This window comes from Giraffa tippelskirchi, chromosome X (assembly GCF_054371585.1).
Source record: "Giraffa tippelskirchi isolate mGirTip1 chromosome X, T2T-mGirTip1v1.2.pri, whole genome shotgun sequence".
NCBI classification, from domain to species: domain Eukaryota; kingdom Metazoa; phylum Chordata; class Mammalia; order Artiodactyla; family Giraffidae; genus Giraffa; species Giraffa tippelskirchi.
Window position 1 is genome coordinate 132,768,433 of NC_137289.1, and position 16,762 is coordinate 132,785,194.

Consider the following 16,762-nt stretch of genomic DNA (forward strand, 5'->3'; position numbering starts at 1 on the left):
GCCGACACACAATAACATAGTTAATTCACCAACGGAATTTGTTGCCATAGCTCCAGGGAGGGACAGGGTGGAGGAAACAATGGCCTTTTTCACCACAACCTGCCTGTCCCCACACAACAGGCCATCACTGAGCCAGCGCAGAGCACAGCAATTGTCAGTGAACAACAGCCCTGAGAGGACAACAGGAAGCTGGTGGTAAATAAGGCAAGAGCGCCTGGCAACTTGGATCTCCACTAATTCAAGCTCTGGGACACGACTACCTCCTCCAGCTTATCTTTAAGCTTAACCTTTGGTCAACTGTTTCCGTGAATCCACAGAAAGAAAATGAAAGGACTCTAAAACAGAACGAAGGCAGACCAGGAGGAGACATGGTGGGTCACCAGGGTGGCACCATGGAAAAGGATACCAGGAACAATGGCACTCCCCAAATGGGACGCAAGGTAAGGTACCTGCTTTCCTATTGATTTGTATCTCTTTGATTATCAAAGTTCAAAGAGTAAAGTCCTATGTATCTGTGAGTATAACCAACCTGTGACAATTAATAAAATCACTCTCTAAAGAGAAATATTGGGAATTCCCGGGCAGTCCAGTGATCGAGGCTCTGTGCTTTCACTGCCGAGGGCCCAGGGTTCAGTCCCTGAGAGGAGAACTAGGATCCCACAGCCATGTGAGCAGCAAAAAGAAAATAAAAGAGAGAAATTATCCCTTCCATCTTAAGGTGATAAAAAGAAAAAACTCTGGTTAATGGTTCTTTATCCCCTGACTGAGGATGCAAGCACCCTGGACAGAGGTAAATGACGGGAACAAATTCTCTTCCTAAGAAAAGTTCAAATAGATTACTATATGTAAAATAGATAAGCAACAAGGACCTGCCGTATAGCACAGGGAACTGTATTCAGTGTCATGTAATAACCTATAAGGGAAAAGAATCTAAAAAAGAATACATGTACGTGTGTGTGTGTATAACTGAATCACCTTGCTGTACATATGAAACTAGCACAACATTGTAAATTCTTCAATTAGAAAAAATTTTTTTAAAAAGGTCACATCACTGTGAGAAAATGTACGTAGTTCAAGGCCAAGAAGGATGCTGTGGGAGCCTGAGGGTGCCAGAGAAATATTTTAAGAAAATGTTCATTATCCTACAAAATGAGAAACTTTCCCCCGATGGCTCAGCAGGTAAAGAATCCGCCTGCAATGCAGGAGATACAGGAGATATGGGGTTCAGTCCCTGGGTCAGGAAGATCCCCTGAAGGAAATGGCAACTCCCTCCAGTATTCTTGCCTGGGAAATGCCGTGGACAGAGGATCCTGGCCATCTACAGTCCAAAAGACCACAAAGTGTTGAACACGACTAAGCATGCATGCATCGCGTCACATTCCTAGTAGAAAAGTCACAAAATCTTGATTTGAATATCCATTTCAGAATTCCTTACAGTGTAACTATCATATGAGTGATACTACCTTCTGCAATCTTTTATTTTGGGGGGGAGGAAGTGTGCCTAAGGGAATGTTCATTTTAGTGGAGCCTTGATAAACCAAAACAGTTCTAGATGGCAAAAGTTTAGGTGGTGAGACAAAAAAGAAGGATTCTGGATGATGTGAAGAAACGACTAGGATCATCAATGATGTAATCTCTGCTTCACAGTAAAGCTGGTTTCATGCCACTCCTCAGAGAGTGGTTTCTCAGGCCTTAAGACACTGGCCCTGCTCTTTCCTGTCCCATTATGCCTTCAAAACTTTCCCATGCCCTTGGGAGTGGCTGTGGATGACTGGTTAAAGAATCGAATGCCTCAGAAAGTGATCTGGGGCCATAACCACCAGGAACTTGAACTACATGACGGGTAGATCATTTCTCCCAATTGGTCCCCTCCCCCTCTGCCTCCATATTACCTCAGATTTGGAGAAATTTGTTATGTTGACTCATGAATTTCACCAGCTTATTTTATTGAGTTCATGGGAGTCTTAGGCGGCATTTTAGTCACCCATTCATTTATTCACTCATTCATGCCTCATGCCAAAAATAGATTTGAAGTGGTATCAAAACAAGTAGATTCAGTTCCTTACTGGTTCTGATATGGAAAATTGATTTGATCTTTCTATGTACAGTTATGTAGAAGTCAATCTGTACAAACATCACTCTGTACTCCCATAACTCTTGTGAACTAAAAAATACCCAAAGGCTTCTAATCTCATGGAGTTCCTAATAGTGTCACTTATTATCATAATAAGAGCTGACATTTTTAGTTCTTACTAGATGGCATTCAGTTCAGTTCAGTTCAGTCGCTCAGTCGTGTTCGACTCTTTACGACCCCATGGACTGCAGTACGCCAGGCTTCTCTGTCCATCACCAACTCCCAGAGCTTGCTCAAACTCATGTCCATCGAGTCAGTGGTGCCATACAACCATCTCATCCTCTGTCACCCCCTTGTCCTCCTGCCTTCAATCTTTCCCAGCATCAGGGTCTTTTCCAATGAGTAAGTTCTTTGAATCAGGTGGCCAAAGTACTGGAGCTTCAGCTTTAGCATCAGTCCTTCCAATGAATATTCAGAACTCATTTCCTTTAGGATTGACTGATTTGACCTCCTTGCAGGCCAAGGGACTCTCAAGAGTCTTCTCCAACACCATAGTTCAAAAGCATAAATTCTTCGGTTCTCAGCTTTCTTTATAGTCCAACTCTCACATCCATACATGACTACTAGAAAAACCATAGCTTTGACTAGATGGACTTTTGTCAGTAAAGGAATGTCTCTGCTTTTTAATATGCTGTCTAGGTTGGTCATAGCTTTTCTTCCAAGGAGCAAGCATCTTTCAATTTCATGGCTGCAGTCACCATCTGCAGTGATTTTGGAGCCCAAGAAAAGAAAGTCAATCACTGTTTCCATCGTTTCCCCATCTATTTGCCATGAAGGGATGAGACCGGATGCTATGAACTTTGTTTTTTGAATGTTGAGTTTTAAACTAGCTTTTTCACTCTCCTCTTTCACTTTCCTCAAGAGGCTCTTTAGTTCTTCTTCACTTTCTGCCATAAGGGTGGTGTCATCTTCATATCTGAGGTTATTGATATTTCTCCTGGCAATCTTGATTCCAGCTTGTGATTTATCCAGCCTGGCATTTCACATGATATATTCTGCATATAAGTTATATAAGCAAGGTGATGATATACAGCCTTGACGTACTCCTTTCCCAGTTTGGAATTAGTCTGTTGTTCCATGTCCAGTTCTAACTGCTGTTTCTTGACCTTGACCTCTTTTCTTGAGAGGAGATATATATCCTCTCCTAAGTAATTTTCATGTCTTATTTCACTTGATTAAATCCAGTGAAAGTATTCAAACTCTTAACCACTAGGCTATTGTGCTAATTTGTGCCTTAGCTTCTCCAAGTTAAATGGAATAAGTTTATTTAACCTCTCTGGGCCAGCAAATAGAATCATATCTTTAATTATAGCAATAATAAAGTGATGGTATTAACATTTTAATCCTGCTTTTCTGTTCTCCATGTATTTTCCATACAGAAGCTGACCTCAATTTCTGTAAATTTAACTTTCTGACTGCCAGCCCTTTTGGGCATTGTACATTGATACCCATGACCATTTCTGGCTATTGCTAATGGTGTTGCTTGCAGTTAATAGTTATAAGCACTGTCATTACATACTGCATCTGAATGGTGAGGATAATTTTGAATTTAATGATACAGTTGACCCTTGAACAATGCAAGGATTAGAAGGCCGACTCTCTGTGCAGTTGAAAATCCAAGTATATAACTTATCTGCCCTAAAGGATGCAATGAACCACAGGTGGTGCGTTACTATAGTAGTTACTGTTGAAAACAATAAGTGGACCCACACAGTTCAAACCCATATTGTTCAAAGGTCAACTGCATTTTTAATCTCTCCAAGAATGGAAACTCCCTTTATATGAAAGATTTATTCACTTTCCACATATTTAACTTTAGTGCTCAATTGGCACTTATTCTGGAAGTAAGAGAATGCCTGAACATTATCTCAGTACCTCTTACCCCAAATGCTTTGAAGTAGATATTATTTATATTCTCATGTTCAAGTGAAAATTGAGGCTCAGAGAGGTTAAATAAATTGTCCAAGGTAAAAAGGAGAGGGCTGGAATTCAGATTCTTGGGATCCAGTTTCACTGTTTCTTTAAACCTACACCAACAAATAAGGTAGCCACTAACCAAAAATGTAAAGTTTAGTTTCTCACTTGGAATAGCCATATTTCAAGTGCTCAGTAGTCACAGGGAGCTAGTGGCAACGTTATTGAGACATTGCAGATACAGAATATTCCATCATTTCAGAAAGTTCTATCATGTGCTGCTTTAAGTTATAATGTCTCTTTTAGATACGTTGACACATTTCCTCAAAATATATTCTAATTCTGTTACAAATTTTATGGATTTAAAATTTTCCTGTGAAATCTCATTCATGTGAAGTTTCTTCATTTGCGTAGCACCAAGTTAACTTTGATCTGCAAGTTAATAACATAGATAAGAGTCAAGGAGACATTATACACTTCAGAGACCAAAGGTTTTTAAGCATCATCAAGTAACTCCAGAAGCACTCACTTAGATACAAGCAATTGATACAATAATTACATATCATTTTTATTTATTCATTAAAACCGGGATACCCTACAGTGCCCTGGTAGGAAATAACGTGGTTAGCCTAGTTCTTTCTGCTATTCCAAAATTCTATGTAAAGTCATTTTATACTAATGATTTATCTTCCTCTCTTCCTCTGGATCATAAGTCAGTAGCATAAAATACTTTCACCCTGAAATTTTTATTAGCTCAAGATCTAATTCCAAAGCCCTTACTTCTTGCCCTGTATCCCAGGACTTCCTGGTGGGCCCGCTCCTATGGACCACTCACAGAGCCTGGCACATAGTAGGGGTTCTATGAAAATCTGTTGATTGGTGTGTAGGCCATAAGAGAAGAAAGAAAAATTAATAGAAACAACAAAACTGTATATTGAATATTTAGTCTTTTTTAAAAAATGTATTTTATTATTATTATTTTTAGTTTGGTCACACTGGATCTTAGTTTCAGCATGCAGGTTCTTAGTTATGGCATGTGGGGTCTAGTTCCCCAAACAGGTATGGATCCAGGGCCCCTTGCATTGGGAATACAGAATCCCAACCAATGAACCACTAGGAAAGTCTCATATTTGGTCTTTATTTGAAGGAAATGAAACAATTTAGAACCTTCCACATTTCTGAAGTTTAGTTATCTGAACATTTTTTTTTCTGCCACCTTTGAGAGCCAATCTCTGATTCAGAAAAGGCTGGAAAGAGATCTTGTTGCCATTAAACCTTTGGCAGCTCCTGTATAATATCTGTAGCAGAGTCGGAACCATTTGAAAGTTCAGCACAAGTGCCAAAAAGAAAACCACCACAACTATCTGAACATTTTTTTAAGCCACTTACTTAAAGGGAAAGCAGATATTACATTTTCACTTTTTGTCCCCAAACACAATTAGGCCTTTTTCTTCTCATTCCTCTGTAATTTCTGCACATGAATCCTAATATTACAGGAACAGGTATTGATTTGCACAGCCTTCAGCTAACTCAACAGTCTTTGTCTCCTTTGCAAACTGTATGGGAGATTGATCCACAGGTCACATGTCCTCCGAACCCAATTAATAGGTGTGTCATCATTGCTACAGGCTACTGTGCTGATCGATTGTTCTTCCTCTGAAAGTTGACAGGTGGAGCACATGCTCCATTCCTGATACAACTGAATCCAAGTCTCTTGAAGTCTCTGCCTGAACTGTTGAGTCCCACTCACTGTGGTCCTCTAAAGCAAGCCTTGACTATCAAGCATCTGGGCACTTTCACAGGCTCACCTCAACGGCTCAATTCACACACAAAAAAGATGGGAGTAAGAGGCTGGACTTGGGGGGGTGTGAAACCTGGGGTTCCCTTGGTCTTCTTAGGCTGGAAACTATGGGGAGAAAAGGAATCTTACTGGGTTTTTTTGCCTTTCTTCTAAGGGACTTGGAGCCAGCTTTCAAATACCATGGAGTAAAGAATATACAAGAACTGGCCTAAAACTAATCTTGCCCCATGATCACAATGAGACCTCATAATGTGCAAACATACTCTTTATTTCAATCTTGCCCCAGGTATTAGGACATTTTTTAAGTTCTCCGTCTTTTCAAAAACTATAAATCACCCCCCTGCCGCTTTGTCTCTCTCTATCTCTCTCTCCCTCAAACACATGCCCACACCATATACAGAAAGAGAAAAGGAATTTTAGAAATTGGAAAGGAAGACCCAGGACAAAAAGGAAACATGTTTCAAATCTGTCTTCCTCATTCCATTGTTGTTGTTCAGTCACTAAGTGTCAATAACGCCAAAGTTGAGAAACCTTCAGTTCAGTTCAGTTCAGTTCAGTCGCTCAGTCGTGTCTGACTCTTAGTGACCCCATGGACTGCAGCACTCCAGGCTCCTCTGTCCTCCACCACCTCCCAGAGTTTGCTCAAACTCATGTCCATTGAGTTGGTGATGTCATCCAACCATCTCATCCTCTGTCGTCTCCTTCTCCTCCTACTTCCAATCTTTCCCAGCAACAGCATCTTTTCCACTGAGTCAGCTCTTCACATCAGGTGGTGAAAGTAATGGAGCTTCAGCTTCAGCCTCATTCCATTAAGATGGAAACAAAAAATACAGAACCATTTAAATAATTCTTTTGAAAACAAAAACTAGTGTGATTAGAATTTTTAACAGTACCATCATATTTAGTAAACAACCTCAATCTTTTAAGAGTTTGCCCTAAAAAGGGAGGGGGATTCTCTGGTGGCCCAGTGGTTAGGACTCTGTGCTTCCACTGCATGGAACACAGGTTCCATCTCTGGTCAGGGAACTAAGATCTCACAAGCTGCATGACGCAGTCAAAAAAAAAAAAAAAAAAACTTTGCCCTACATATATATTTTTTGCTCTATTTTCTTTGAGAGTAGAGGCTATCACATTTATCTTAGATACCTGGCTCCTGACATACTGTAGATGCTTTGTAAATGTTTGTTGAATGAGTGAAAGAAATTTAAATCACTGTTTATTCTGTATTCTCTTTGCCCGGGGAGAGTCCTGAATTTGTCCATCTAAGGTCATCTAGGAGAATGAGTGAATTTCAACTCAGCCTTTGAATCATAGATCAGTGTTGGGTGAACCAATTTCAACTTGCCTCCAGCCTCTAAATTGATTGACATTATCATTAACAACAGCAACAAAGATGTGATCACTGTTTACAAGGCGTGCATGAGTGCTAAGTTGCTTCAGTGGTGTCTGACTCTTTGCAACCCTATGAACTGTAGCCTGCTAGGTTCCTCTGTCCATGGGATTCTCCAGGCAAGAATACTGGAGTGGGTTGCCCTTTCCTCCTCCAAGGGATCTTCCAGACCCAGGAATCGAACCCGAGTCTCTTACATCTCCTTCATTGGCAGGCAGGTTTTTTACCACTAGCGCCACCTGGGAAGCTGTTTTCAAGGCTCTCCACCCTAAATCCTGCCAGACTCCTAGGGTTGCTAGAGGTTTGTGATATCTGAAGGCTAGGTGGGGCCTGCTTAGAGATAGCAAAGATGGCAGACTCACTCTCCACAGCTTTCTCAGTTGCCCAGAGATGGGCAGAGTTGGATAAGCCTTCGAGAGAGATGGCTAAGACTTGTACACAGATTTGCCTCATAAATGTGACTATCACACTTTTTGTTAGGATGACAATTGAAGGATTTTTTTAAATATCACGCATGGAATTCAAGACGAAAATGGAGCATTAATCAAAGAGTTTTGTAGGGTTTTCTTCATTATACGAGGTAGGAGAGAGTTATAATCACCAGGAAGCACAGAAGACTTCTTACCCTATACAGTACAGACCAGTAGATTGATTAACTGAAAGATAAAATGGTTAAAATGGAGACTTGTTTTAAAAAATGATAAATATATACACTAAATAGTTTATGTAAATTTAAAATAAATATGATATTAATTGGTTGATGCTTTAATTGGGCCACTGATTACAGCTCTATGTTTTCTTCATTGCATGCATGCTTAGTCACTGAGTCATGTCTGACTCTTTGCGACCCCATGGACTACAGCCTGCCAATCTCCTCTGTCCTTGGAATTTTCCAGGCAAGAATACTGGAGTGGGTTGCCATTTCCTGCTCCAGGGGATCTTCCCCACCCAGGGATCAAAGCCATGTCTCCTGCATTGGCAGGCAGATTCTTTACCACTGTGCAGGCATACATATAAGCAATGCCTCTGGTTTCCATTTTTGGTGAATTCTAAATGAAGTGAAAAGTCGAGATACTCTGAAAACACTCTGCGTGTGGAATCCTAGATTTGGGGGAATTTTGTCCCTATCTTTTACAGTAGTCTTGTTCTCACCTAATTTAATAACAATTTAAAAAAATCCCATGACTATCTTTTCTTTATGAAACAACTTAGTTTCTTTCTTTAAAAAAATAAAGCACCTTTTTTTCTCATCATTTTATCCGTTTATATAGCATTTAATTAAATGATATCTTTCCAATCACAAGTACAATGGGCATAAATAGATTTGGGGGAAATTTTAGGTAACTCTTTTTGAAAAACTATTTATTTATTTAATTATGGTTGCACTGGATCTTCATTGTTGTGTGCTGGCTTTCTCTAGTTTCAGTGAGAGCGGGCTGCTCTCTAGTTGTGGTGCACAGGCTTCTCATTGTGAGGTCTTCTCATGTTGTGGAGCACTGGCTCTAGGCTCACAGGCTTCAGTATTTGCGGCTCCTGGGCTGCAGAGGTCAGGCTCAGTAGTTGTGGTGAATGGGCTCAGTTGCCCTGCAGCATGTGGGCATGTGGTCTTCCCAGACCAGGGATAGTACCCGTGTCTCCTGCATTGGCAGGCAGATTCTTCACCTACTGGGTGATCAGGAAAGTCCACTACTGTTCCTTTTTGGGCAAAAAAATGTTAATATATTGGTAATCAGAGCAGGAAAGAAATCTTTTTGTCCTCAGTGTCTCAGATGTACTGCCTTATTTAATGAGTACCTACTTTGGGGTAGGCCCTCCAGAGATAGAAAGAGACATTCTTTCAAAGATGTAATTCACATTTTAAAGTATAGAAGTCAATTTTTTTTAGCATATTCACAGGGTCCTGTAGCCATAAACACAATTTAATTTTAGAACACTTTCATCATCCCCCAAAAGAAACTCTGTACTTATTAGCAGTCACTCTCCATTCCCTCAGCATACCCCCAGCACCAGGCAACCATGAATCTACTTTCTGTCCTATGGATTTACCTATTCTTGACATTACATATAAATGAAATCATACAATATATGTGTTTTTTTGTGTCTGGCTTCTTTCACTTAGCGTATGTTTTCAAGATTTAGTCGTGTTGTAGCTTATATTGGTGCTCCATTCTTTTTGTGGCCGAATAATATTCCATTGTATGAATATACCACCATTTGTTTCTCCATTCATCATCTAAGGACATATGGGTGTTTTCACGTCATGGTTAAAGTGATTAATGCTGCTATGACATTCACATACAGTTCTTCTGTGGACATATATTTTCAATTCTCTTAGGAGTGGAATTGGTAATTTAAGTGGTAACTCAACGTTTAACTTTTTGAGGAACTTTCAAAATTTGTTTTCCAAAGAGGCTGCACAATTTTACATTTCCACCATCAATGCGTGAGGGTTCCAATTTCTCCATGTACTCACCAATTCTTATTATTTTCCATTGAAAAAAATTATACTCTTTCTAGTGTGTATGAAGTGGCATCTCCTTGGGGATTTGATTTGCATTTCCCTAATGGCTAATGATGTTGAGCATTTTTTAACGTGTTCATTGGCCATTTGTATATCTTCTTTGAAGAAATGTCTATTCAAATTTGTTGCCCATTTTGAATTGTGTTATTATGTCTCAAAGACATTTCTTTGCCCTAAAGCAAGGTTTCTCAGTCCATCCTAAAGGAAATCAGTCCTGAATATTCATTGGAAGGACTGATGCTGAAACTCCAATACTTTGGCCATCTGATGTGAAGAACTGACTCATTTGAAAAGACCCTGATGCTGGGAAGATTGAAGGTGAGAGGAGAAGGGAACGACAGAGGATGAGATGGTTAGATGGCATCACCAACTCAATGGACATGAGTTTGAGTAAACTCCGGGAGTTGGTGATGGACAGGGAGGCCTGGTGTGCTACAGTCCATGAGGTCACAAAGAGTTGGACACGACTGAGTGACTGAACTGAACTGAAGGTTTCTCAGCTTTGGCATTATTGACATTTAGGGGATGGATAATTGTTGTGTGGGATTTTCCTGTGCGTTGTAGTATGTTTAGCAGCATCTCTGGTTTCTACCCATCAGATGCTAGCAGCACCCTCCAACTTCTGACTATCAAGACAGACACTGCAAAATCACCTTGGGGGTGAGGAGACGAAATATCTCCTAATCAAGATCTGCTGCTTGGAAAGATCTTTCTGTGCATCTAAGAAACACGTAGAAACATAATTCAGTTTTAGTGGAGTGGTGGAAGCCAGTCTGAGTGGGTTGAGGATGATGTAAGAAAGTGGATGGACCCTGAGAGTGGGAACTGATTTTCCCAAGTCCAGTTGGTAAGTTAATTGACAAAATGAGACATAAGTATAAAAGTTACAAATGAGAATTAGCTAACATGATTAGATAAACAATAATTCAATATAACATAAAACAGTTGTAAGACTATATATGAAAGTGTTAGAAGTGTGGTATATCTGAACTACTTATAGGATTTCTGAGAAAGGGAATTTACTGTGAGCTGGTCTCTGGGGCAGAGTGTCATCCCTTGACCCTCCTGGGCATGGAGCTCAAATGTCTATTAATTGGCCTTCCCCGTAGACAGCTCTCAGCTTCATTTCTCATGTTAGTCTCTTCTCTCGGTAGGGATGTGGACACATCTGTCTCAGACATAGATGGTTGGAGCTGAGTTGTAGGCAGTATGTCCACAGACAACCCCTGAGGGCTTCTCAAGCTACTCTGGTTCCTGTCGTCAAGAGTCATCTGTGGACATACTGCCTACAACTCAGTTCCAGATCCACTCAGTCTCTATCTCTTAGTTCTAATTCCTGAAACAGGGAATCTGAGAATCTGAGAAACCACTGAATAGGCCTGGCTTGGCTCTGTTAATCAGGTGTCCTAACCCAATTCCCTAGGCTGTGGGGTGGGGCAGTTTTCAGAGAATGGATGGGATGGGGTGAGGTGGAAATAAAGAACTAGGAACCACATTATAGATCCTTAAGCCATTCCATCACCTGTCCGGATTTCCCCCCACTTTTTTTCTTTTCAAAGATTTTTACCCCATTCCCTGCCCCCTAAAGGGCTTCCCAGGTGGTGCAGTGGTAAAGAATCCACCTGCCAATGCAGGAGATGTGGGTCTGAGCACTGGGTTGGAAAGATCCCCTGGAGGAGAAAATGACAACCCACTCCAGTATTCTTGCCTGGGAAATCCCATGCACAGAGGAGCCTGGTGGGCTACAGTCAGTCGCAAAGAGTCAGACATGACTGAAGCTACTAAACAACTGACCCCTAAAACATCGAAATAGCCTGGCTATTGCTTGCTAGTTAAATACACAGTTATCATCATTTACCTCTTTCCTTCAGCACCTGTGGTACTGTGGTCTTGACCTCAAGTGTTCTGACGTTAGAAAGGGGATGATTCTATTTAATAATGTCTTGGTAGGAAGGTGTCATCTACACTGAAATGGGCCATTTTAACAAGAGAAATATATCTGTTTGGGGAGCAGTCTGAAACTTCTTCATCTCAATCTTCCCCTAGTGGCATAACAGTGGGGAATAAAGACTACCAAGTTGTTGGGAGATAGTACATCCTTCCCACTAGTTAATAAAGTGATGCCCTGCCTTCGTAGTCTATTAATTAAGAAGGTAATCAGTGCATGCTTCAAGTTTGCCCTTTGAAACTCAAAGGCAATAAAATCAGAACACTACTCAAATTTTTTTTCTCATAAGGAAATGAATAACAAATTAGGGCCACAGAGACAGAGTAATCACATCTTGAATGATTTCTCCTGAGCATGCCTTTAATAACCTGTATGCGTCAGATAAGACGAACAAAGACAGGCAAAGTTAATTATCTAGGAAAAGCTTCATCAAGGAGTTTTCGTCACATTAGCCTATGGTTTCTCAGCCTTGGTACTGCTGGTATCTTGGGCCAGATAATTATTTGTTATGGGGAGCAACCCTGTGCATGCAGTAAGATGCTTAGCAGCATCTCTGGTCTCGAACCAGTAGATGCCAGTAGCACCCTTCCACTCAACTTATGACAACCAAAAATATCGCTCAGTTCAGTTCAGTCACTCAGTTGTGTCTGCCTCTTTGTGGCCCCATGGACTGCAGCACGCCAGGCCTCCCTGTCCATCACCAACTCCCGGAGTTTACTCAAACCCATGTCCACTGAGTCGGTGATGCCATCTAACCATCTCATCCTCTGTCGTCCCCTTCTCCTCCTGCCTTCAATCTTTCCCAGCATCAGGGTCTTTTCCAATGAGTCAGTTCTTCACATCAGGTGGCCAAAGTATTGGAGTTTCAGCTTCAACATCAGTCCTTCCAATGAATATTCAGGACTGATCTCCTTGCAGTCCAAGGGACTCTCAAGAGTCTTCTCCAACACCACAGTTCAAAAGCATCAATTATTTGGCACTCAGCTTTCTTTATAGTCCAACTCTCACATCCATACATGACCACTGGAAAAACCAAAGCCTTGACTAGATGGACCTTTGTTGACAAAGTAATGTCTCTGCTTTTTAATATGCTGTCTAGGTTGGTCATAACTTTCCTTCCAAGGAGCAAGCGTCTTTTAATCTCATGGCTGCAGTCACCATCTGCAGTGATTTTGGAGGCCCCAAAAATAAAGTCTGTCACTGTTCCCACTGTTTCCCCATCTATTTCCCATGAAGTGATGGGACCGGATGCCATGATCTTAATTTTCTGAATGTTGAGCTTTAAGCCAATTTTTTCACTCTCCTCTCTCAATTTCATCACGAGACTCTTTAGTTCTTCTTCACTTTCTGCCATAAGGGTGGTGTCATCTGCATATCTGAGGTGATTGATATTTCTCCTGGCAATCTTGATTCCAGCTTGTGCTTCTTCCATCCCAGCTTTTCTCAAGATGTACTCTGCATATAAGTTAAATAAGCAGGGTGACAATATACAGCCTTGACGTATTCCTTTTCCTATTGGGAACCAGTCTGTTGTTTCATGTCCAGTTCTAACTGTTGCTTCCTGACCTGCATACAGGTTTCTCAAGAGGCAGGTCAGGTGGTCTGGTATTCCTATCTCTTGAAGAATTTTCCACAGTTTGTCTCTGCTGCCGCTGCTGCTGCTGCTGCTGCTAAGTCACTTCAGTCATGTCTGACTCTGCGACCCCATAGACGGCAGCCCACCAGGCTCCTCCGTCCATGGGATTTTCCAGGCAAGAGTACTGGAGTGGGATGCCATTGTCTTCTTCGAGTTTGTCTCTAGACATTGTTAAATATCCCTTGTGAGACAAAACCACCCTTGACTGAAAACTGAGTTAACTACATACGTTCTTTCTCACTCCTCATTCCCTGGATCTCTCCAGAGTTTGCTTGCTGTTTTAAACCCTTGGAAACAAACATACCAGGCTGTCTACATTTTCCAGGAAATAATGTGAAAAGAAATTGACTGAGTCAATATTGCTTGTCTAGGTGACATGAAGGGCTCCTTGCATTTCTGTATTGAAAAGTAGGAGACAAAAAAAAAAAACGAAGGAGGTCTAAAAAAGGTATTTATTTAAGGCACTCAGCTAAACACTTATATTTATTCTCTACAAAGCCTTCAGGGATGTAATTAGCTTTACTTTATTGGTAAGGAAACTGAGGCTGAAAGATTTTAGGTCATTTGCTGAAGAACACACAGTTTGTGATTTAGCGGTGAAGCTAGAAGTCTGATGACAAACTTTGTGCATTTATATACATTGCCTTAGTATAGGCACTTAAAGTGCTAGACAGCTAATAAACAGTGACCAAATTTTAACTTTTCAAAAAATACTTTATTATGGAAAATTTCAAACATATGCAAAATTAGACAAAGCAGACCCTTCCCATTTGTCCTGTTCATGTACTTCTCATCTAGCTTCAAGAATGATCAAATGAGAACCTACTGTATAGCTCGGGGAACTCTATTCAGTGCTCTGTGCTGACCTAAATGGGAAAGAAATCCAAAAAAGAGGTGATATATGTATCAGTTCAGTTCAGTTCAGTCGCTCAGTTGTGTCCGACTCTTTGCGACCCTATGAATCGCAGCACACCAGGCCTCCCTGTCAATCACCAACTCCTGGAGTTTACCCAAACCCATGTCCATCGAGTCGGTGATGCCAACCATCTCATCCTCTGTCGTCCCCTTGTCCTCCTGCCTCCTATCCTTCCCAGCATTAGGGTCTCTTCCAATGAGTCAACTCTTCACATGAGGTGGCCAAAGTATTGGAGTTTCAGCTTCAACATCAGTCCTTCCAATGAACACCCAGGCCTGCTCTCCTTTAGGATGGACTCGTGGGATCTTCTTGCAGTCCAAGGGACTCTCAAGAGTCTTCTCCAACACCACAGATCAAAAGCATCCATTCTTCGGCACTCAGCTTTCTTCACCGTCCAACTCTCACATCCATACATGACCACTGGAAAAACCATAGCCTTGACTAGACGGACCTTTGTTGGCAAAGTAATGTCTCTACTTTTAAATATGCTGTCTAGGTTGGTCATAACCTTCCTTCCAAGGAGTAAGCGTCTTTTAATTTCATGGCTGCAATCACCATCAGTAGTGATTTTGGAGCCCCCCAAAATAAAGTCTGACACTGTTTCCACTGTTTCCCCATCTATTTCCCATGAAGTGATGGGACCAGATGCCATGATCTTAGTTTTCTGAACATTGAGCTTTAAGCCAACTTTTTCACTCTCCACTTTCACTTTCATCAAGAGGCTCTTTAGTTCTTCTTCACTTTCTGCCATAAGAGTGGTGTCATCTGCATATCTGAGGTGATTGATATTTCTCCTGGCAATCTTGATTCCAGCTTGTGTTTCTTCCAGCCCAGCGTTTCTCATAATGTACTCTGCATATATATGTATACATATAGCTGATTTACTTTACAGTATAGCAGAAGCTAACACATCAATGTAAAGCAAATATACTCCAATAAAAAAGAACCAATGTGGTTTTATAAACATTATAATTTTTTTAGTGTTTTGAATTAGGATCCTAAAAATATAGTCTATATATTGCAATTGATTGTGATATCTCCTAGATTGATTTCTTTCCTTTTTTTTCTTTTTTGCTGCAAAAAAAGTTTTATTGTTTTTCATTTGGTCCAAGGTGGGTGTAAGGGCTCCATGGTGATTAAAAAGCTGCCTAGGGGCTTCTGAGAGGGGCCTTCTGTTGCAGGAAAGGGGGTTCTTGTCTAATACTTGGAAATGAATTCTCTGAGGAGACACATTTGGTGACAAGCAAGAGACTTTATTAGAAAGGGACACCTGGGGGGAGAACAAGAGGGTAAGAGAACCCAGGAGGACTGCTCTGCCACCTGACTCACAGTCTTGGGTTTTATGATGATGAGGTTAGTTTGGGGTTGTCTCTGGCCAATATCTAACTCAGGGTCCTTCCTGGTGGCTTGTGCATCGCTCAGCCAGGATGGATGCCAGTGAGGAGGATTCTGGGAGATTGGTAGGACCTGTGGCGTCTCCCTTTGACCTTTCCCAAATTCTTCCAGTTGGTGGTGGCTTGTTAGTTTCCTGTTCCTTAACAGGACCTCCTGTCATAAAATAACTCATACAAAATGGTTGCTATGGTGCCTGGTCACGGTGGGCTGTTTCAGTCAGTGTTTCCCTTAACACTTCAGACAGAAGCTCTGACACCAGAGGGGCTCCTCCAAGCCCGCTGGGCTCAGGCGGCTCCTGGTGGTGCTTGCGGGTGAGCCCTTGGAAGAGAGACCCGCCCAGCCCCGCCCGGGGACCAGCCAGCCTGCCGAGGTCGGTCAGGCGGTCGCCCATCTTCCTGATGAGTTTCACCGGCTCACCTAGGCCGCGGCTCTCCCGGAAGTGACGGAGGTGGGGGCTGCGCGGGCAGAACCCCGGGCCTGCAGGTCCACGATGGCCCGGTTCGGGTGCTTGTCCCCGAGCTCGGGGGCCTCCGCGGCGTCCTGGGCTTGACCCCACTCAGCCTGAGATGCGGCTGCGGTCCTGGGAGAGGGCGCGGCCGCCTTGCTGGTCTTGCATTTTCAAGAGACGCTGGGCGCCCTCGTGCTTCTCCTGGGCCAGTTCGAGGACAAAGGGGCCACCGCTCTCCAGAGCCACGTGGTCGCGGTGGAAACAGAAGCCCAGAGAGAGGTTGGTGAATGAGGCCCACAGATGCAGGGTGACCGGGCAGTGGATGGGGCCTCCACCTCGGTGGAGTCATTGTGACGAATCTGGGAGGTTGTGGTTGGTCCATAATAAGGCGCTAAGCTCGAAAAATGGCGTTGGCTGATCCCAGGGGCTGAGGGTAGTTGGGCTGGTTCTGAAGGTTGTGACTGGAAAAGAGGTTGGAGAGTGGTTGGAGGCTGTAGCGTCCCTGGGTCTGTTTTGTCCAAACACTGTTGTCTTGCATCAAGAAGTGTAGTCAAGGCCAGTTTTTATTTATTTGGGAAACTGCTTCATAGGTGGTGGTACATGTACTTCTATCAAGAGCGTATAACATTTGGGATTGTCTGTCTTTTTGTCGTGTTACC

At 42.1% G+C, this 16,762-nt stretch overlaps 1 non-coding gene across 1 annotated transcript; it reads right to left on the bottom strand.

Annotated features, from left to right (window-relative positions):
- Positions 1 to 5,262: 5,262 nt before the first annotated feature.
- On the bottom strand, positions 5,263 to 5,410 carry LOC145537305 (small nucleolar RNA SNORA12). The gene has a single exon (XR_014076328.1). It is a non-coding gene; the product is annotated as a small nucleolar RNA SNORA12 (small nucleolar RNA).
- Between the last annotated feature and the right edge of the window lie 11,352 nt (positions 5,411 to 16,762).